The sequence below is a fragment of the Sceloporus occidentalis genome, unplaced genomic scaffold, assembly GCF_023333645.1.
Source record: "Sceloporus occidentalis isolate IW3139 unplaced genomic scaffold, rSceOcc1.0.p SCAF_4, whole genome shotgun sequence".
NCBI classification, from domain to species: domain Eukaryota; kingdom Metazoa; phylum Chordata; class Lepidosauria; order Squamata; family Phrynosomatidae; genus Sceloporus; species Sceloporus occidentalis.
This window is the reverse complement of record NW_028316984.1, coordinates 98,613,951-98,637,333: the sequence shown is the minus strand read 5'-3', so window position 1 is coordinate 98,637,333 and position 23,383 is coordinate 98,613,951. Positions and strand designations below refer to the sequence as shown.

At 41.2% G+C, this 23,383-nt stretch overlaps 2 protein-coding genes across 2 annotated transcripts in view; one reads left to right on the top strand and one right to left on the bottom strand.

The window, feature by feature from the left end:
- PTPN5 (protein tyrosine phosphatase non-receptor type 5) overlaps positions 1-6,719 on the bottom strand; it is a 79,837-nt gene extending 73,118 nt beyond the window's left edge. The window contains exon 1 of the mRNA XM_089523450.1: positions 6,622-6,719. The gene's annotated coding sequence lies outside the window, so the exon portion shown is untranslated. The remainder of the gene's footprint in view (positions 1-6,621) is intronic.
- Positions 1-23,383, top strand: part of LOC149314394 (oxysterol-binding protein-related protein 5-like) — a 642,611-nt gene that overhangs the window by 81,199 nt on the left and 538,029 nt on the right. The gene's annotated exons all lie outside the window — the stretch shown is intronic.

The following is a 23,383-nucleotide window of genomic DNA, read 5'->3' as shown; positions in this document are numbered from 1 at the left end:
AAAATTGTGAAAGTTGGGATATAGCAGCTTTTAATTCTACTGTATTGACTACATACAATATCACACCAAATATTGAAAGATCTGAAATGTGGCCGTATTACAAAATGTTAAGAATTTCCAGAACCAAGAAGAATTATTAGAGTTATCAAGACCACAAAATCACACCAAATTTGGAAGAACTCAAATATTTCTGACATACAATGAAAAATGCTAAATACAGAAAGATATAGCTGGTTATTCAAAGTAAAATAAATGGGAAGAACACAACTTGGTTGAAAAACTTAGAAAATGGATGCAACACAACATCTTTGTTTTGAGCAGTTGTTTTTACCCTTCCTAATGTTGTGACCCTTTAATACAGTTCTTCAGGTTGTGGTGACCTCCAACCATAAAACGGATAGAGGAGCAGTGTCTCAGTTCCTAAGACCATCGGAAATATGTGTTTTCCGATGGTCTTAGGCGACTTCTGTGAAAGGGTCGTTCAGTCCCCAAAGGGGTCATGATCCACAGCTTGAGAACCGCTGGTTTAGAGCAATCACACTTGAAGACACTCTTAGCCATGATGATGGCCAACTTTTGGTATGAGAGGAAGAAGAAGATGAACACTTGAGAGAGAAATGTTTTTTGTTATTGCAAGCCTCTGTTAATAAAATAGAGATGGGATACAAATCAGCAGTAAAGGAGAACAGTGTGCTTGGCAGGGGGTTGGACTGGATGGTCCTTGCGGTCTCTTCCAACTCTATTATTCTATGATTCTATGAAAACAAGACACTAGGGAAGGCATACAAAATTCAACAAGTGAAGTACTAGCCAATAGTTTAGAAACCAATCTCACTTGCTGCTACCCACTCAAGTCACACTATCTCAGCCATGTTGGCTTCTAGTTCAGTAGCCATGCTAGAATGAATATTGATCACATTCTTACTAATTATATATATATATATATATATATATATATACACACACACACACACACACACACACAGAGAGAGAGAGAGAGAGAGAGAGAGAGAGAGAGAGAGAGAGCGCTTCTGATTGATAATGGTCACATTTCCAAGGGAGAGGAGTTAAGGAGCTTCACAGAAAATAATCTCCACCTTTGTATTTCTTCTATGTCATAAATATTGTGTGTGTATTGGGGGGGGGGGGGTGTTCCATAATTAAATTTATCAGCTACCTAAGATGTGTCTCCACTTTCCTGTTTCTTCTTTCTCATAATTACAGAGGAACCTTCCCCCTGGATGGCAAAAAAGGTGGATGGTTACACTCCATATTATTCAGTGGTAGTGACATGCACACTGTCATGTCATGACACATCAGTGTATCTGTGTGCACATGCCACCACTGAATAATATGGGGTGTGGTGATCCACAGGCAGTCAAATCTATGGTTTGCCAGCCTGCTGATAGGGAGGGTCCACTGTAATGAAATATTTCACTTCATGTTCTTCATTACGCTCTCACAGTTCAAATGTTTGTCATATGTCAAATAATCATTAGCCCCGTATGGTTGCAGACCTATACATCAAGTAAAAAAAAAAGTTTCCGTAATTGTCTTTGTGGTAAATACCATTTATGCCCCTATTGGGCTGGATTAAAAATTCAGTTGACTATCTAGATGTGACTTACCAATTCATATGAAGACACAGAAAGCTAATTGTTATGATGATCCCTCCACACATAGGCACCAATGTTAGAAAATGTCATAGAATCATAGAAACGTAGAGTTGGAAGAGACAACAAGGGCCATCCAGTCCAACGTCCTGCCATGCAGGAAATCCCAATCAAAGCACAGCTGACAAATGGTCATCCACCCTCTGTTTAAAGACCTCCAAGGAAGGAGACTCCACTACACTCCAAGGGAGTGTGTTCCACTGTCGAACAGCCCTTACTGTCAGGAAGTTCCTCCTAATGTTGAGGTGGAATCTCGTTTCCTGAAGCTTGCATCCACTGTTCCGGTTCCTGTTCTCTGGAGCAGCAGAAAACAAGCTTGCTCCCTCCTCAATATGACATCCCTTCAAATATTTAAACAGGGCTATTATATCACCTCTTAACCTTTTTTTCTCCAGGCTAAACATCCCCAGCTCCCTAAGTCGTTCCTCATAGGATATGGTTTCCAGACCCTTCACCATTTTAGTTGCCTTCCTTTGGACACACTCCAGTTTCTCAATGTCCTTCTTTTATGCACCACAGCAAATTCAACTGTTTGAGTTTCCAAGTGGTGCCATATCTTATTATCAATGAGACTGTGAATGCATAGCACCAGAAATTCAGGATGAAGGAACTATTACACCAGACCTTAAGTTTTATTTTTAAATAGAAAATGCCATACCATATAAGCGGGTAGGGGGCAATATCCCTGGTGAAAAATCAATGATCCAAGATGTCAGGAGATTTTTCTTGGCTGGCCAGAGAAGGAAAGAGTAAAGCAATTCCATTCCTGTGATATGGCCTTTCTCAGCAACAGGATCTTGCAAGGGATCCTTCAGGGGTACCCTGGCAATTATCAGTCACAAATCGAGAGCACTGTTGGTGAAACAGATTTCAGGGACAACCTGCTATTTTTCCAAATTCCTCATTATGAGTAATCTTCTCACTGGGCTGTCATGTTGCCAATACTTCTATTTCTAGTACTGCACACAGCCAGAGAGGAAGTGTTTATAAAATCTCAAATACTAGTGGTCCTTAATTAAGGGTTACACAAAAAAGAAAAGTAAAGTAAAGAAAGAGCTAAGAGTATGAGGATGAAGAGAACATAGGAAGAAATGAGAATGAGGAGGGAGGGAGAGAGAGAGAGACCTATAATATACATGACCTAATACATTTTCAAAAGCTCTGAAATTTTCCCTAGTTTCAAAGATTTTCCAATGCAGTTAATGTGATGAAACCAAAGATTACCTTACGCTTGCCACAGCTGACTGTTTTTCCTACCCCTCCAGCACTGCCAGAATGCTGACAGACAAAATTGGTGGACACACTTAAATTACAGTATGTATTAATAGTTCCCATATAACCACTTTACCTGGGCTTCTGCCTCACAAAATATCACCAGTCTGTTTCACTTCTCCATATCAACTGCCAGTCTTAACTTCCATTTCCCAAAGTTGCATATGTGATTTATTTTCCTATTCCTGTTCAGTTCCTAGAAATTATGATAGGTCTTACTTAAAAATGGTAAAAATAACAACAACAATATTGGGAAATAAGAAGAAGTGAATCCCTCTCCAATCTGAATAATATCCATCTGGAAAAATTTGCATCCAATCTGAAATTTTGTAGGTTTTCTATCATGGAGGATATGCTGTATATCGTTTTCATAACATTTATCTACAGAAAATATGGGAGAGTTGAGTAGGAAATACAATTTCTTTTAAAATCCCCAATCTGTAAAGTCTCTAACAAATAGAGAGGGGAAGTTGTATCTTCTCTTGATATCCAATGACAGTCAATGTGATGCTATAGAACACTGACAAGATTTGTTCTTCAGAATGAAATGAGTCTTTGTGAGACAACTTTGCCAGTACTTGGTCCCACAGGGTTTGATACATCATAAAAACAGCAACCCTAATACCTTTTGAACCACTGCCCAGTACTTCATCAGACCAACCAAGAATTTCCTTCTTCAAGAAGCCTGGATAAGGTATATCAGGAATTTTTTCTCCAGTGTTCAGAAAAGGTTTTTTTTAATAAATTTGACAGAAATTTATATATTTTTTTAAAAAGCCTTTCTTAACACCAGAGAGAAATAATTCTAGCACTTATTCAGTTACTTGCTGTAGCTCAGACAGCGTTTATCAGATCTGTGTTCATTAGACCGAAATCTGACACATGCTTAGACTTCAACAGGTAGATTATAGCTGCCAAGTTTCAGGTTATTTTCTCAATATGTGACATTTTTTAAAAGCAACAGAATAGTAAGGCTTATGAAGGCAGAACCTGTGGGGGCGAAGAGGTTGTTTGCTGTAACTGTAAGAGGTTGTTTGCTGTAAATGTAAGGGTCATTCCTATGCTTGTTTTATATTATTTGATACTGGCAGGAGCCATATGAATGTTCAGATAATCAGTTTTATCTCTGTGCTAGTGGACCTCTGTCCAAGCGTTTTGACTGCTTCAAAATTAAGCTTTATCACTACCACTGCTGTTGCTCTCAGGCAGGAACTATGGGACCAGGTGGATTTCTCCCCAATCCCTTCAGCCAACTTAAAGATCACTCTTCTTTTGGAATCTCTACTTAGATCACCATGTGCTCCTTCCAACTGCCCTTCTGTTATACTGCCATAGGCTTTACTCAGCCGGGTATAGATCTCAAAAGGAATCATTCACTCCAAAACCCTTCCCTTTAAAATAAACATTTTAGTGTGTGTGTGTGTGTGTGTGTGTGTGTGTGTGTGTGTGTGTGTAAGAGTGTGTGTGAGAGAGAGTTTTGCCATGGTTGGCAAAATGCTGTCCATGATGCTGATGCTTTGTTCCACTTTGAGAATGTAAAGCACTGATTCCCAAAATGGGTGGTACTGCCCCCCTGGGGATGGTGGAAAGATTCAGGGGGGCCTTCAAGTATTGGCATGGAAAAAAGACAAGGGGGAACCAGAGGCCTTTAGGACTACGGTGGGCATTGCATGAAACTTCTCTTTTTAGAGTTCTTTAAAACCACTGCATAACATCGTTGATCACTTCATGTGGTGGTGTCTCCTGCTCTTTGCCTGCTCACATGGGCTCACTCCTGCAGTGCCATTTTGAGTGACTGGAGCAAAGAGTTAAAGCATATGGGAGCAGGGGAGAAGCAGCAACAGAAAAGAGCTTTCACATTTGGGTCCCTGCTCAAGCTTTGTGAGCTTTGCCAGGACTTGGCTGGCAGGGTGGAGCTGTGCTACTGCAACTGCTTTCTTTCACCAATTAGGCTGAAAAAGGAAGTAGCAGAAGAAAGAAGATTTCTGTGTGTTCAAGGGGACAACTTGAAGCTGTCTGGGGAAGGTACGTCTCTGGAGAAGAAGAAGGAGGAGCATCTGCAGTCAATTCTTTGAAAAAGTCCTTCACTTTTCTTGCTTCTCTTGGACTGAGAATCCTTCCTCTCCAGGGAGAAAAGTGAGATAGTGGTTGGGCTCCTCTTCACCACTGGGAAGAAGCTTCTTCCTTTGTACCCAGTCACCTTGGGATGCAGCAACTGCACAGCCAGTCAAGCAGTGATTGAGAAACCTCTCCCCTGTGCTGGCCTTTGTCACAAGGCCAACATGGATGAAAAGTTTCTCAATCACTGTTCAGTTGCTGTTCCCAGAGTGACCAGGTGAAAATGGAGCAGCAACCAAAACCCCTCTTCCCCATGCTGGCCTTTGCCACAAGGCCAGCCCATGTAAGAGGCTTCTCAGTTGCTGCTTAGCCAGCTGCTTGGCTGTTGCTCCAAGGGTACAAAGGGTACAAAGTGATCAAGATTTGTCGTTTTGAATTGGCTGAAGAACAACAGGCCTAATATTACCAAATAAGCACTGGAGGATGCTAGGATAATCACCCAAGAAGAAAGTGGGTGAAAATGTTTGGGGTCCACTGGGTTTCTAAAGGTACACAGTGGCCTTTTTTAAAAAATGTGTATTAAGACAATACTGGGCTAACTAAAATGTCACAAAATAATGAGCTGTAAAGAGACAACATGATGCAGTGTTTTGTATGTTGGAATAGGACTCTGGGAGTGTGTATTCCTGCATAGCAGTGAACTGGACCATACAGCTATGTGGTCTCCTCCAAATGATTCTAGGATTCTAGGATATGAATCTCCCCCAGCCACAGAAATCCATGGGGTGACCTTGGACAAGTCATATTCTCTCAGCCTCAGAGTAAGGAAATGGAAAAAGCCCTCTGAATGAATCTTGCCAAGAAAACCCTAGGAGAGGGTCAGCATAAAGCAATGTCAACTTGAAGACGCACAGCAACAAAAATGTGCTGATGATAATTCTAAGGAGTGTACTTTGAACATGAATTGTGCATGGCAGAAGAAAACATTCAAATTAGATTCTACTAGTGGCTAGGATGATTTCAGGACTGTCCTTAGGACTACTGCGATAAAGCAATGCACAGCCTTGCATGTGTGTGTTGTGCACCTTCAAATTTCTGACTTATGGTAACCCTAAGGCAAACTTATCATGGGGGTTTCTTGGCAAGATTTGTTCATTGCCTTCTTCTGAAGCTGAGAACATGTGACTTGCCCAAGGAGGTTTCATGGCCAAATGGGAATCAGACCCTGGTTTCCAGATTTGTAGTCCAATGCGCAAACCACTATGTCATTTTGTCTGTCTGTGAGTAACTGAAGCCAAAATAAACTGTTAAATAATATGTTTTATTTTAAGTCACCTCTGACAATCTTCTTTATTTAAAAGCTTTAAATTAATCAAGTTCTGAAAACTTTGCTATTTATAAACCAAGAGCTTTAAATCGAGGTAATATTACCAGTGTAAATATTTGTCATCTACTACAGGAAGGGATATTTGTAAAGGGTTGGTGGAACTTGCAGCAGAGACGTGGAACAATACATTTTCTCATAGAGTACCCCCTTCTAGTATATTTTCTTCATGACATAGAAGAAAAGGGTTTTGTTTTTTGTTGGTTTGTTTAGGATCAAAACAAACATACTCACCATCTAACAAACCATTATTCTCAGTCACATGGTTAGGTCTGCTTATGTCTCTTCCAGTACTCTTCTGATAGGAATGATACTTTGCAGAACAAAGTTTTTTATCTTCAAATATTTATGCTTTAAAAAACCTAGAAACAAATGAAAAAGAAAAGGAAAAAGTAGGTTAAACATTTAGTACCATAGGTACCCTGGACTTCTAAAAAAACCCACATGTTTATTTTGTTATTATGGAAAGCTATTAGTGCCGTCTGTCTGTCTGTCTATCTATCTATCTATCTATCTATCTATCTATCTATCTATCTGACTAATTTATTATCCTGCTTTCTCCTGAACAGGACTCAAGACAGATCACACATGTGTTAAAACAAAGTATATGCAGGGGTATAGCTGCATGGACAGGGGGAGATGAAGGCCTTGACTTCCAAAAATAAGAATTCTGATCCCCCAAGTGAAATGTTATTCAATCCCAATATTATAGCATTGCAGCTGGTGAGCCACTGAAAATAATTAACACAGAGAACACTTGTATTTGCTGGGTTTCCATTCCCTTGGTCACTTTGCCTGCTTAGCCTCTATTTCTAAATCCTCAACTGAAGTTTAAGCTACTACTAAAATTAGGGGACTGAATGAAAATTTCATTTGGGGTCAGATTCTTATTGAAGGGGTAATGCCTTCACTTTGCTCCCTTGTAGGTACTGTACTTAAATTAAGAATGAGCAGTAACAAAATTTAAAACACAATTAAGTATAGAAATACTTTAAAACAATGTAAAATAATTTAAAACCATGACAAGAACAATTAAAAACAACACAGCACAGCTTACACCCCTCTCAAAGAACGTGGCCCTTGGCAGAAGAAGAATTGCTCACCCCTGCTCTAAAGTGTACATGGGGAACAAGTAGTCTATGGGCCTCGTGGGCCTCTCCATATGGCCCCTAACAGTTGTTCTCAAACTCTGGTACTCCAGTTTCCAGAAGTCTCAGCTAGTATGACTAAAGTTTAGGACCTGAACCTGAAGTCCCAAACAACTGGAAAACTAGAGTTTGAGAACCAATGTCTTAGCATAGACAATCTTCCTAAGCCTCACCAACTCTCCTTAGTCCTGTTTATTCCACAACCCTGCTTTTTTCTCCCTTGCTCATCTGTTTCCTGATCAACTCTGTAATGCAGTGGTTCCCAAACTTTGCTCTTCCAGGTGTGTTGGACTTCAGGTCCCAAAATTCCTGACTTTGGCCAAGTTGGCTGGACCATTTGGGAGATGACATCCAGAACAACTGGAGAACCAACGTTTGGGAACCACTGCTGTAATAGGAAAGAGGTTTCAACCTGCCAATGCTCCCTCAGCCTCTCAGCTGACATGAAGGAAACTGCTGAGCAGTATAATAGATGACAGTAGATTATTGATCTAATAGACAATAGATGTTAGATAATCAATGAAAAATAAATTATAGGGAGGGAAAATTAGAATATAGATACTGGTGGTTGTTAGAAGAAAGAAGGAAATCTTATTTTAAGGGTAGGCTGGGGGATATAGTATATTGATGTGTTTTTCATTGTTGTTGCTGTTGTGTTTGTTGGGTTGGAGAGTCAGTTATATGTTTATGTCTATGCAACAGTTTGCATATGTATGTTGAATTTCTTTTTTTCTTTTAATTTTTGAAATCATCAATGCATATTCTTTTATAGTTTTTGTGGGTTTTTTGGGCTATGTGGCCATGTTCTAGAAGAGTTTCTTCCTGACGTTTTGCCAGCATCTGTGGGTGGCATAGAGATGCTGGCAAAACGTCAGGAAGAAACTCTTCTAGAACATGGCCACATAGCCTGAAAAACCCACAAAAAACTATGGATGCCAGCCATGAAAGCCTTCGACTTCGCATATTCTTTTATTAGAAACTGCTGAGCAGCAGGTAATGGGGCATTTTTGTACACAGGCTGCAGATTGTGCTTATATTTTGGATTCTCAGAAAAGGAAGCCTCCTTTCTGTCAGTGGAGGTAAGAATTGCTCTCTTCCTCCATGGACAAATTGCACAGGGCAAGGGTGTCCTTTATTACGTATGCAGTTGGGGGGGGGCATTAACCTCCACTGTCAGTGTGCTGAGCCCTCAGTGAAGAGTCTAACTCCACACACGTGACAATCAGATTCTTTAAACACCTAAATGCCAACAGCATACTTTTGTCAAGCCTAATTTCTGCATGGTGGTGATAGTGTTCCATTGAATGCATTTTACATGCAAACAGATGCATATGAATGGATGTGTACAAAGGCTTATATATATCTGTGTTTGTTTGTGGATATGCATAAATATGTGTGCTTTGGCCTTGCTCATCACTGGCATATGACTCCTTAAGAGTTATCCAAAATGGGATGCAGCAATTGTAGCCTGACAAAGGTTTCCTGGCCATGATAGTCCTTGTTGCAAACACCTTCCATTTCACAGACCTTGAATCAGAAGAGTTCTCTAACTTCTGTCCTCTTACAAAATATTAATCGATTTTGGGTACATTTACAAAATTTTCTGCATTCAAATAATATACAGTGCCTCAACTGTAATATTTTCTGTAGATCTCTGTACAACTAGGCCTCTGTCTCCTAGAGCGTTATACCTTCTCTTTTAGGGGGCAACACTCGTAAAGCTCTTATTTCTCCATTCATATGAATGTCTGTAGCCTATTTATTTTTAAATAATCAGATCTTTAACATTTTCATCACATGTATTTGTACATCTGTGACATTTATCTTCCCAAGGCTGGCCCAGCAGTTCATATCCTTGGATGCCTGCCTTGGATTTGGGGTGACTGGGTTGCCAGGTGACCTCACTGTAGACTAGTGTGTGTGTGTGTGTTAGCTGGGTATTTGTTATTGTAAGTGTGACCAGCTTTTGATTTAGGGTAAAGAACACAGTCTGAGTTAGATTTCACAAAATAACTAGAGAATTAATGTGGTTTATTATAACATGTGAAAAAGAAAATGCTTTAACATGTTCCAATCTTAGTTACAAACATATAACAGCATTCAACCAGAATCATGTCAGATGTTTTCTTTCAACAAATTCAGGCAATCAGTTCTGAATCCATGGGGAGATGCTAGTAAGAAATAACAACAACAGTTCAACTGACCCCATAATTGTCAACTCTCAACCAAACTGACAGCTCTCAACCATATCGTTTTTTAAAATCCCCTTTTCACTCCCAAGGCCCTTCCCTCCCATCATTGGCTGGCTTCTATTGTTCCAAACATTGTTCAGCTATCCTTTTATTTTGCTTTTTCCATATAAACGTTTGGAGCCAAAGTTACAGCGCTGTAATGCCCAGTTAAATATAGGAAGGGTGTTGTGTTTTTAAACATTTATTGGCTTTTAGGTTTTAAAATTGAATGAATCAGAAGAGGAAAACAAATCTAATTAAGCCCTGTAGCAGTAACAGACAACACAAAAACAACCAGCAGGTTTAGTCATTTGTATAGTGTTTTGGCAGAATTCTGCCTATGTAGGAAATCCATTTCAAAATGATGAAGAAATATGGATTTGTAAAATCCAGGATTTTCTTGTCCTTAAGTACAATCTTGGATTGCTCTGCACTTCATTGCTGGCTGCACACAGTACTATATGCAGGAACCTCATGCAAACATCTGCTCTATGTGTGTCACAGTGGATGGTAACTGTGTCATGCTTCCCGCTTAAGGGTTTGGTTTGATTTTACATTTGCATCGTATCTTCACAATGGAGGTAATGTGCATCAGTCTTTGCAAATGTATTTTCTACAACAAAGCACTTATTACATATTTGGCACAACAAAATACCTCCCTTAGACAAGAGACAAGAAGTTCCATGCTAGTATAAACAAAAAACTTTATACAGTACTGATCCTTTCACCATGCTTTTGTCTCAAAATGCTAATAGTATTACAAGAATTAGCTTATTACAGGGAAGTATTGTAGAAAACTGTAGTCAGTAGCATTACTCTGGTTTTGGGCAACACATGCTACATATATTTTATTGATAAAAATTCAGCATCTTGGTGATTTTTCTTAGAGGTTAAAAAATGGAAGTAAGGGAGGAGGGGAAAATTCAGCAGCACTTTTGGGGCTAAATTGTTTACTTTAGGATGAGTATTTCTGGATTTCCGTCTTCTACGTCAGATACAGATCTAAAGTAATAGACTAAAATCCATTTAAATCATTCTAAAATAAACCACTTAGTCTCAAATGTGCTGCTGAATTCCTTCTCCCCCATCACAATCCCACTTTTCTTTTCTTTTTAATGCTGAAACATGTATATCTCTTTGAAAACCTCTTAAAAATAGTAATTCAATTAAAAAGGAATAAAGTACTGAACCTTTCTCTATCCTCACTTAAACTAGCATGTACGGAATAAATCAAATTAGCTCTGTGACATCAGATATAAGTCATTCAAATGACAGTAAATCCAAGCTATTGGTTAAAGAATGTTTTTCATCATCTATGTACTTTTCAAACATGAATGAAACAATCCACCTCAAAAATCTTTTTTGTTCAAAAAGGCAAGACATTAACAGACTAAAAACATTTAGTAAGTACCAATGGCACCCTACATGGCAGCAATCCTTGCCTACGCTGATAGTGTGGGTGCACTATTAGTCATCCAATGTGCGTAGTTTATTGGCACCGTGCCATTACTACATTCTATGCTACAGAAGATGATCAATGATTTTATTTTTACTTTTCCTCTGCACAAAAGTCAAAACAGCAATCTTCATTATAAAGGTGGCTGTCACACTAGATGGATGGATAAAAAGCAAGACCTCATTTAGGAATGCACAGACAATGTGAACAATAGAGCATGGAAATGTTAGTTTTTTAATACTTCAGCTCCCAGAAACTCCACTTAGCATAGCCATAATGACTGAAGGATTCTTGAAGTTGCAGGTTTAAAAAACAACAACGCATCTCCAATTTTCGTTGAGGCATCAGACATCATTCTTTTCATGGCGCTCTAAAAGTCCCCGCACACACACACATTTTACAAAAGTTTGATCTGTGTAATGTTATAGTACTTTGAGATATCACACAAATCCTTTGCAGAGATCATAATGTGTGATGATTCTATGCCTGTGCAGACATTTACACAGGATCTGCATCAACATAATGTGCTAGAGTGAGTATATGGGATTTCACTTAAACCAACAAGTAGATAATTGAAGTAAATCTCATGGATTTGTTTGTGATTTACATAGCAACAGCATTCACAACCTGTCAGGTATTAAAAAAACTAATTCCTTGCTTCTACATTCAGTGCTGACAGATACTATAAACTTACCAAGTAGTCAATCATTCTATATGTTACAGTTTTGGGATTTCCTGAGCTGACTCATCAGTTACTATTGCTGTGTCCTAAAGCATGAAAGAAAGAAAAGAAAAGTGCTCTTTAGTGGGTATGAATGAGAAATGCATTTTAGAAATTAAATAGAACCTGGCATTTAGCTCTATCAAAATGTACTGGTATAGTAATATGAGAGGAATGTCAAACCACAGAAGGGATGAAAAACAAAACAGCCCATTTCTAACTGTTAGTTCATTTCTAGAAGAATTTGTGAATGAAAAGCCTGCAACCCAGAAATCTCTTCATAGCATGACATAGATAATGTGATAGAGCCCTGGTGGCGCAGTGGTTAAATGCCTGTACTGCAGCCACTCACTCACAAAACATAAGATTGCGAGTTCAATACCAGCGAAAGGGCTCAAGCTCGACTCAGGCTTGCATCCTTCAGAAGTCGCTAAAATGAGTACCCAGATTGTTGGGGGAAATTAGCTTACAATTTGTAAACCGCTTAGGGAGTGCTTAAGTGCACTGATAAGTGGTATAGAAATGTACTTGCTATTGCTATAGAGCTGATATATCTCAGCCAATATTTTTATCTTTAATTTTTCATTTTGCTTTGGCCAAAAAGCAAATAACTTCTTAAAGACACATCTGCAATGCACAGACATGAATTTCATGATGCAGCAGCCACAATCTAGGGAGATTATTGCACAGCCATTTTTGCCCTGTACCATAATAATTGGCCGGCAGAGCATGCTTGAGGGACGGGTGATGGTCAGGTGGCAGTGCAGCAGCAATTTACTGTGTGACAACGTCTGTTTTCCCCCATTCTGCCCCAATCCCATCCTGTGCATAGTCAAGGCAAAAATGGTCATGTGATAATCTCCTACAAGAGCCCAGAGTTCTTAGAATAATAGAGTTGAAAGGGACTGCAAGGACCATCTCTGTTCCAGTCCCCTGCTATACAGGAATCTGCAGCTAAATCACTCCTAAAAGTGAGGCCATCCAACCTCTATTTAAAGACCACCAAATGACAGTTTACCATCTACTCAGTCTATTCCACTATCAGGAAGTTCTTCCTACCATTTAGGTGGAATCTCTTTTCTGGTAATTTGAATCCACTGGTTTGTGTTCTATTCTCTGGAGCAGCAGAAAACAAGCTTGCTCCATCTTCTAATTAATTAATTAATTAATTAATTAATTCCCTGCCCAGTATCAAAGGGCTACTAACAAAAAATATTAGTTACACAAGTTGCACAATTTAAAGCAATAAAATGATTAAATTGACTAAAAACCATATTCAGCAGTAAGTAAAAACAAATGTAATTTTTTTAAAAAAATTAAAGCTATGTACATCATATTTGGGATGCGTTAATGAGGCCCAAAGGCTTTGATGAACGGTCAAGTTTTAATGTGGGATCCAAATAACTTGAGTGTTAGGCTTCCAGGGGGAGGGCATTCCACAGTTTGGGTGCCACAGTTGAGGAGGAGATTATCAGACGTGAGACTCCTGTCCTTTTTCCATCCTTGTCCAGTCCTTTCCTGTGCAATCGTGGAAATTGTTGTAGAAAAATGATAAAACACTGCAAGTTCTCCCACTAGACTCACAGCAGACCTTGGTCTGACAGAACCAGAAAGGAGGGGACCAAAGATGAATTTGCAAAACACAGATTGTTTATTTTAGACAGCTGTCACTCTGGGAGGAATTCACATTCCAACAAGGATCCCAGAGCCCAGAACAAGAAAAATGGCTCCTTTATATAGTGTTAAAACAAAGAACTTTAGCTGGCATATCCCATTGGACATGGCAAAAGTTAAACATATAGGATTTTCATACAATCAGAGTACAGATACATGAATACATTAAAGGTACATCTTAGCCACATTCCATTAGCCCATTAGCCGTATCTGTCCTTGCCCCCCTTATAGTCCTTGCGGAGGTATCTCTTCTCCAGGATTCATGTCTCCCTGCTAACTTCAACTAGCAACAAACTCCAGATCCCCGAGGTCACAACCCTAAGTCATCTTCAGCTCTCATGTCTTAAATCTTACTCTTTTGCCTGCATTCCTGGGCCTCTCAAATTCTTTCTAATGCATGTACTTTTATTTCTACAAACTACATTTATATGCATACTAAATATGAAACTTTAAACATCTTCTACCTCAAAATGACTTTCACATAATGTTGCACTTATCTGGACATTGTCCCGTCTGGAAAGCATGATTGACCACAATCACACAAAAGGCTTTCAGATGACTTCATGCTTATCCTGTCATTGTCCTGTCACTGAAGTGGAATTGTCCTGGCATTTTGTATTAATGGGATTTTGCATTAATACAATTCCACTTCAGTGACAGGATAAGTGTGACATCTCTGAAACACTTTAGTGAGATTGGGACTAAGATGGGAGAAAGACAGGAGAGCGATCCGCTTCTCTCCCAACCCTCTCCCATCCCCAGTCTCATAACCTCCACTGTTCCCTGTCCCAACACAGTGCATTGATCTTACTAGTGGAACATGGAGGAGTTCATTCCCCCGCTTCCCCCCACCAGAAGATCTTAATCGTTAGGCAGCCACATATAAGGAGAGGCATTTCCTCAACATTCCAAGATATTTTGGGCATTAAATGTCATCACAAACACCTTGAATTCAGGCGGGGGGTGGGTGGGGAGGTATCAGCAGCCAGTGCAATTCTTTTAAGAAGGGATGATATGTTTTCTATATGGTACTCCGATCAGTAATTAATCTGTTGCGTTTTGCACTAGCTGCAGTTTCTGAGTCTTCTTCAAGGGTGGCCCCAGCTTTACAGTAGTCCAACCAGGAGGTTACTAGTGTATGGACTACTGTGATTAGGTTATCTCTGTCCAGTAAAGGCCACAGCTAGTACACCAATCAAAACCACAGAATCCAGTTGGGCCTGCAGTAACAAGGATGGATCTAGCAGCACTCCTAAGGTATAAACCTGCTGCTTCAGGAGACATTCAACCCCATCTAGGACAGGATGTCTACCCAGATGTTGGGCCCAAGAGCCATCAATCCACAAAGCTTCCATCTTATCAGGATTCAATTTCAGTTTATTGGCCTCATCCAGACCATTACAGCATCCAGACATGAGTCCTGCACCTGCACAGCCCTAGCTGACTCCAATGACAAGGAAAGACAGAGTGGAATCTCATCAGCATAGATGGCATCCCACTCCAAACATCCTTATGACATCCCCCAGTGGCTTCACGTGGCACTCCACAACGTAATAGTCATGGGGTTGAACTGGAAACCCCCAATGCTACTCTCTGGAACTAGTCTTCTGGGTAGGAACAGAACCACTACAGAACAGCACCTTCTAGTTCCATCCCACAGAGCTCATCCAATAAAATACATGATCCAGAAAGATCAGTAGTGTAGCACTTCCCCAAATCTTGGCCTGAAACCAGAATGAAATGACTTCAGAGAATCTGTTTTTTCCAAGAATGCCTGAAGTTGTCCAGCCACCACATGCTCAAGTACCTTGGCTCCAAAGGAGAACATCAATCAAGTGCTATTCCCCATAAACCTCTGGGACCAGGAAAGTCCACTCCAGGAGAGGGCTCACCACTGCCACCTTCAAAGAAGCAGGCATCTTCCCCTGACATATTGTGGCATTTATCCCTGCTAGATTTTAATCAGACAAAATGGGAAAGGGTTTAGCTCACATGGGGTAAACCAAACTGCTTCAAGTGTCTTGTCTACTTCATCAGGCTTTGATAAATGAAACTGATCTGATGAACACTGACCAGACAGTGCACCAATCACATCCCTAGGTTCTTTAATGTCTTTAATGTTTAGTTGTGCCCTACAGTTGGACACAACTAGACAGTCATATCAAAGGAAAATCTTTACCTTTACCTAGGCTATTTAATAGGTGTGGTGCCAAGTTCTGAGAGAATGCAAGCAACTTTCCCCCTCAAAGTATGGTATCTCTTCAGATATTTAAAGATGGCTATCATGTCACACTTAGGAGTTTATCACATAAGGCTTCTACAGTGCATCAGTTGCTTTCCCGAAACACATGGAAACATACTAGTATTGAAACAATCTTTATTGCACTTACGCTTCAGTATCTGTATGGTGCTGTACTATATGGTTCACCAGTATCTGCACTGCTTCCGCTTCCTCCCCATTTAACCTTCTGTCAGAGAGCTTTGATGCCACAACAAATTACAATTTCCAGAATTCCATAGCATTGAGCTGTGGCAATTAAAATGGGGTCAAACTGATTATTTCTGCCATGTGGATGCAGCTTTAGTAATCACAGCAGTCTTTTTGAAGTGCTCATACACTGACTACTGTATATACTCATGTATAAGTGTAGAAATTTAGGTTAAAAATTGACACAAAAAACCTGAGTCAACTTATTCATGGGTCAGTGTAAGTACTGTATCTTAACTCTTATTTAAAAGAAGGAATCATTCCCTGGTGAAAAGCAAGAGGATAATCTGTCCTGGAAGCATTTACCCTTTGTATTCTCTCCTCCATCCAGCCTTAAGGCTAAGCACATAGAGTTATGTCTGCTGGAATTTTGTGAGTTTTGACATTGTTTTACTTTGCTTCATTCTTTAGATCTTTTGCTATATGCCTCTCGACTTATCCATGAGTCAAAGCAAAATCAATAATTTTGGCCCCAAAACTTGCCCTCAACTTATACATGAGGTCAACTTATAGTCAAGTATATACGGTATTTAACAATCTGTTCTAGAACCTTTCCTGGTGCGGATGTCAAGTTTATTGATTGGCTTTTGCTTGGATTTCCCTCCCTTTAAAAAAAACAAGATACAGATATTATTCAACCTCCTCCAGTCTGCTATTCTATTCTCCAAGATTATGGACAGAAATTCTGATTACATCTGCCAGTTCTTTAGTACAGTGGGCCCTTGGTATCTGTTGGGGTTTGGTTGCAGGATCCCCCATGGATACCAAAATTTGTGGATGCTCAAGTCCCATTAAATATAGTGACACAGTAAAATGGTGTCCCTTATATAAATTGCCAAAATCAAGGTTTGCTTTTTGGAATTTATATATTTTTTTGAATATTTTCAAGCCACGGATACTTGAATCTGTGAATAAAGAATCTGTGGATACAAAGGGCCAACTGTACTCTTGAATACAGTTCATCTGGTTTTGGAGATCTAATCCTATATTCCAGTATTATTTATTTACCTATTGTGGACTGTAATCTCTTTACTGTATAATGTGTTCTATTTGCATCTGACTGAACACTATTCTTCTTCTGGGAGAAGACAGAGTAAAGAAGGTGCTGAGCAGTTCTGCCTTCCCTCTCTTCCCCATTAGTATTTCACCATCTTTTACATTCAGAGACCCAACTATTTCATTGTTTTTCTTCTTGGTACAAATACAACCAAAAAAGTAACAACAATACCCACACTTTAAATTAACCGCTCTAGCAAGCCTGAGCTCATGCTGAACTTTAGCTATTGTGACTTTCTCTCTATAAATAGTGTCCATTCATTTGTATTCCTCTTTGGTGATTTTCCCCTTCTCTCTTATGTTGTTGTTGTTATGTGCCTTCAAGTCATTTCTGATTTATGGCAAACCTAAGGTGAATCTATCATAGGTCCCATTCCCACTTACATTTAAACCACTTTGCGATTCGCCTTCACTCCGTGTTGGTGAATTGATTAGAAAAAGTCTATTGTTTCCACTATGAAAGCCGATCTTTTTCATTATCCTCTTGTAATCGCTTCTCTTTTTTTGGCACAATTGTTGTCCCCACTAGTTTGTGCCACTTCAAAATGCATATCAATCATTTGCACATCATCGGTGACATAAGTGGCAGCCTGGCTTGGAAACTATATTTTTTAAAAAATGACAGAAGATTCAATTCATTGGTTTTGCAACTACTTGCCTCACTGCGTTGCCATCGGCCCAATAACTCAGCTTACCACACGAGTAATTGCAAGTAGTTGTAAAATCAAGGTATCAAAGTAAAAAAAAAAATCATGCACCCATAGGTCACACAACAAGCACAAAGGCAGCACTGAGAGGGGAGAGGAAATGGTAGATCTATCAAAAACTGAGGAGGGATGGTAAACACACCTCTGCCATTAGTCCCTCCCCTCCAGAATGATGTGATTCAGATCCATTGGTCCCACTAGTTGAACATGCTTTGGAATCAATTTTTTCCCCAAAGGAACGGCCAAGGAACTAGTGTCAGGAAAGAGCAGGGTTTTTGCGTTTGTCTCACTTCATCACAATTGAAACCAGTCACAGTAGGTTTGGAGCTGGTTTCAAATGAGAACAACAGTCATATAACCCGATCAGCAATTTGCTTTAAATAATAGTGGGAATGCGGCCATAGGCTTTTCTGGGCAAGATTTGTTTAGAGGAGGTTTGTCATTGCCTTCCTCTGAAGCTGAGAGCATTTAACTTGCCCAAAAACATCCAGTGTTTCATGGCCAAGCTGGGAATTGAATCCAGGTCTCCAGAGTCACAGTCCAACACTCAAACAACTATGCCATGCTGTCTCTTTTAAATCTCATATCATCTGAAAGTTCTTTATACATCTTCCCTGGTTTCTTTAAACACCTCCCATTTTCCCTTCTCATTAGAATTATTTGCAATTCAATATCTTGCCTTCAAGCAATTCTCATCCATTTTGAACTCCTTTATCGTTGAGCATTTCTTGTTCAAGGGATGCATACTTGATTTTTGGTGCAGCAATTGTGAATAATGCTGCACCAAACAGCATCAGTGCTGAAGTCGAAGGCTTTCATAGCTGGCACCCATAGTTTTTTGTGGTTTCTTCGAGCTATGTGGCCATGTTCTAGAAGAGTTTATTCCTGACATTTCCCCAGCATCTGTGGCTGGCATCTGCCCCCTAGTGATGCCCCCACCTACAGGTGACATACATGGTCCTAATCAGTATCACTATATCTCACCAGCATTGATTTACTCCAGGTAGAAGAGCTGGTTTTCTATCAAAGCCTGAGTCAACTATAGGGACAGTTCACTGTGACCAAATGCAACATTCAAGCTGTGTTTTACAATGGTCAAGTTGCTGCATCTTCTCTTATGAGAAATGAAATTTGTTTGTGGATTTCCCAGAAATGGAATACTGCACCAGATGGACTTTTCATCAGTCATCATGATCAGTCCTGCAGGACTGTTATGATTTTAAGTAACCTGACATACAGACAAGGAATGGAATCAAATCATCAGATATTATGAGTCAGTCTTTCCTTCAAAATGCAATGAAGGAAGTACTGCAATCAATTATCATTACTCATAATATTTAGTACAATTTCTAGGAAATCCATTGTATTGTTCTGGAGGGCTTCATCTGCTTAGATTTTATCCAAAACATGCTTAATGGTATACTGTAGTAAGACAAAGCAATTGATGATATAAAATGTAACTTTATTGATTACACATAGGTAGGAAGAGAATGCAATGAGAGAAATAAAAAGCAAAGAAAGTTCTCTCACATCCCTTCTAGAAAGTAAGCTTTTAGGGTATATAACCTTAGCCTTACAATGTCTCTGTCTCAGTCCTGGTTGACCAAGGAAACTGGGTACTTTGGCAAATCACACTCTCTAGCCTTAGAGGAAGATAAGAGCAAACCCCCTCTGAACAAATTCTGCCAAGAAAACTCCATGATAAATTCACCCTAGGGTTGCCATAAGTCAAAAATGACTTGAAGGCACACAAGAACAAGAACAACCAACAGCAGCTATTAAGAGAGTGGCACTGTCTCAGCCAGAATTTAATGTTTTCTTTATCTTCCGAAGTCCTGACAAAATTCATTTCTCCAAAACAGCTATTTATGTTTCAAAGGAAACTTCCATTGATAGCACTGGAATCTGCTTCCCTAAAAAGATAGCTGCTTCTAAAGGTAGTTTTTATTCTGATGGTGGTGAAGAGAGAAAGTTAAATATTTCCCTCCCCACAGGCCAGAGGGTGCTCGGGCTTCCTCACAGTCATTCTAATATGCACAAATCAAATAATGTCCATTCTGGCATTCAGTGGGATTTAATCTTAGCTGCTCCTGTTTCAAAGCTCACTTTATCTGATACTGGTAGTACGCAGCTGGGCAAGATGGACTATTTTTGGCTCCTCCACATTACAGTTAACATTTTCAGTCACAGCAAACATTTTTTTAAAAAGTGGGATAGGAGGGAAAGATGCTTATTTCCAAAAATTCTGATATTCCCAAAGTCTGCCAGCCTTGTCCTAGAATGTGTCTGGTTGCTCTATAAAATGTCAGGCAATCTATTGTTTGAAAAGTACCAGGTCTTCTCTCTAGGAAATTAGAAATCTCTAAAAGCACTCTCCTGTGGTCAAATCAGACCAGATGTGTATCTTGCAACAGAAGAGCGTAATGACAAAACTGGAGGTGGTCTGTACCTATATTTTTTGCTTATGTTTTTTAACAGCTGCCTGGCAGGCAGAATCAAGTGCAATTCTCTCTCCATGCTTGGCAAAATAGCCCTGTTGTAAATTTGACTATCATGCTAGTTTTAAAGTTGCCACAGTCTAGACAAAAATGACAATCCTACACACACAGACACTCACACACATATACTTGTTAACTGATGTCAAGTCAACTTCATCTTACAGGAATTCTATGAATGACAGATGCCCAAGCTATTCTATCATCAACAGCACTGCTTAGGTCTTGCACACTCAGGGCAATGGCTTCCTTGATTTAGACCAGCTGTTCCCAACCTTTGTTGGGCCGCGACCCCCATTGCGGACGAAAGTCCCGCCCGCGGCCTCTCTGATTGGTTGGGAGGCCAGGAAGGGGCGGGACTTTCAGCTGCCTTCAAGCCCCAGCAGCCTTTGAGTCTGGAAATCCCGCCCCTTCCCAGCCTCCCAACCAATTAGGGAGGCCGCTGGAGGGAGAAGGGGTGGGACTTCCAGCCACAAAGATTGTTGGGGCTTGCAGTCCCATCTCTGTCCCCTTCTCCTCGGAGTTACCTAGCAGCCGTGGGAAGAAGAAGAGGAGGAGGGAGCCCCGCCCCATCCCCATCTCCTCGCGGTTGCCTGGCAGCTGCGGGAAGAAGAGGAGGAGGAGGGAGCCCCGCCCCGCCCCCTTCTCCTCGCAGGTGCCTGGCAGCCGCGGGAAGAAGGGGATGAGGAGGGAGCCCCGCCCCTGTCTACTTCTCCTCGCGGGTGCCTGGCAACTGCGGGAAGGGGAGGAGGAGGGAGCCCCGCCCCTGTCTACTTCCCCTCACGGGTGCCTGGCAGCCGCGGGAAGAAGGGGAGGAGGAGGGAGCCCCGCCCCGTCCCCTTCTCCTCACGGGTGCCTGGCAACAACGGGAAGAAGGGGATGAGGAGGGAGCCCCGCCCCTGTCTACTTCTCCTCGCGGGTGCCTGGCAACCGCAGGAAGAAGGGGATGAGGAGGGAGCCCCGCCCCTGTCTACTTCTCCTCGCGGGTGCCTGGCAACCGCGGGAAGAAGGGGAGGAGGAGGGAGCCCTGCCCCGTCCCCTTCTCCTCACGGGTGCCTGGCAACAACGGGAAGAAGGGGATGAGGAGGGAGCCCCGCCCCGTCTACTTCTCCTCGCGGGTGTCTGGCAACCGCGGGAAGAAGGGGATGAGGAGGGAGCCCCGCCCCTGTCTACTTCTCCTCGCGGGTGCCTGGCAACTGCGGGAAGAAGGGGAGGAGGAGGGAGCCCTGCCCCGTCCCCTTCTCCTCACGGGTGCCTGGCAGCCACGGGAAGAAGGAGAGGAGGGGGAGGCAGGGGGATTCTGACACCCAGGTTGGGAACCCCTGATTTAGACTGTCCATCTGTAATGCAGTCTTCCTCTTTTCCTACAGCCTTCTACTTTACCAAACATTATTGTATTTTCTAGTGTGCCTTTCCTTCTCACAATGTGTCCAAAGTACAACAGTCCCTGTTTAGTCATCATCGCTTCTAGGGAGAGTTCAGGCTTGATTTGCTCTCAGACTTGTTTGCCTTTTTAGCAGTCCATGTTTTTAGCAGTAGAACTCTTCTCCAGCACCACATTTCAAATGAGCTTATTTTCTTCCAATCAGTTTCCTTCATTGTCCAGCTTTCACAAACACACATAGAAATGGAAAATACAATGTCCCTTTTCTTGGGAACTGGAATATTTATTGAGCATTTCCAGTCTGTGGGCCGTTCTCTTCCATATTTGTTGACAGATACAGTATTACCTAGAAGAAGAATAGATTGTAGCTTGAAGTTGGCTCTATTGCTATGCCATCTGTTCCTGGTGATTTATTTCTCCCAAGTGTTCTGAGGGCAGCTTTCATTTCACTTTCTAAAATTTTAGGTTCATCTTCAAATCATTCTTCCTTAAATGTATCTGTCATCCTTTCATCCCTTTTATTCAGCTCTTCAGTGTATCATTTACACTATCTTCTTCTTCTTCTTCTTCTTCTTCTTCTTCTTCTTCTTCTTCTTGTATTTATTTGTATCTCGCTCTTTTCCCAGAACTGGGACTCAGAGCGACTTCACAACATTAAAAAAAACATAGAAAAAAGTACATTAAAAAGAATTAAATTATTACAATATTAAAACAGCTAGTTATTAAAATAATAAAACACATTTTAAAAAGATAAAACTATATATGTATAAAAAACTGTATCAAAACTTTTTGAAAAGGTACAACATCCTAGCCTATCTTTATAACAATTCCTTAAAAGCCTGTGTGAACAGGTAGGTCTTAGCCTGCCGGCAGAAGGCCATCAAGAAAGGAGCCATTCTGATCTCCCTGGACAGGGAGTTCCAGAGTCTAGGGGCAGCTGCCAAGAAGGTCCTCCTTCACGTCCCCATCAACTGTGCTTGTGATGGTGTTGGGACAGAAAGGAGGGCCTCTCCAGAGGATCTCAGAGTCTGGGCTGGATAATACAAGGAGATATGGTCTACCAAATAGCATGGACCTGAGCTATACAGTGGAACCTCACCATACGCGGGGGATCCGTTCCGGAACCCGCCGCGTATGGCGATTTCCGCCTATGCTCGAGCCCCATTGTAAACAATGGGGCTCGTGTGTGGCGGCGCGGCGGCGCAATGGGCGCGCGGCGCAATGGGCGCGTGCACCCATTCAATTGAATGGAACGCACCGCCCCTTCTGCCCCGCGCGCGCGCCGTGACTTAAGCGCATATGCTCAAGGCCGCATATGGCGCACACGCGTATGGCGAGGTTCCACTGTATAGGGCTTTATAGGTCGTAACCAGCACCTTGAATTGTGCCCAGAAACAAACAGCCAATGAAGCTGTTTCAGCAGGGGCGTTGTGTGGTCCCTGTTAGCATCCTGGCAGCAGCTCTTTGAACCAGCTGAATTTTCCGAACACTCTTCAAAGACAGCCCCGTGTAGAGCCCGTTACAGTAGTCCAAACAGGATGAATTAAGGCATGTACTACCGTGGCCAGATCCAGTGTCTCAAGAAATGGGCACAGCTGGTGCACAAGTTTTAAATGTGTGAAAGCACTCCTGGTCA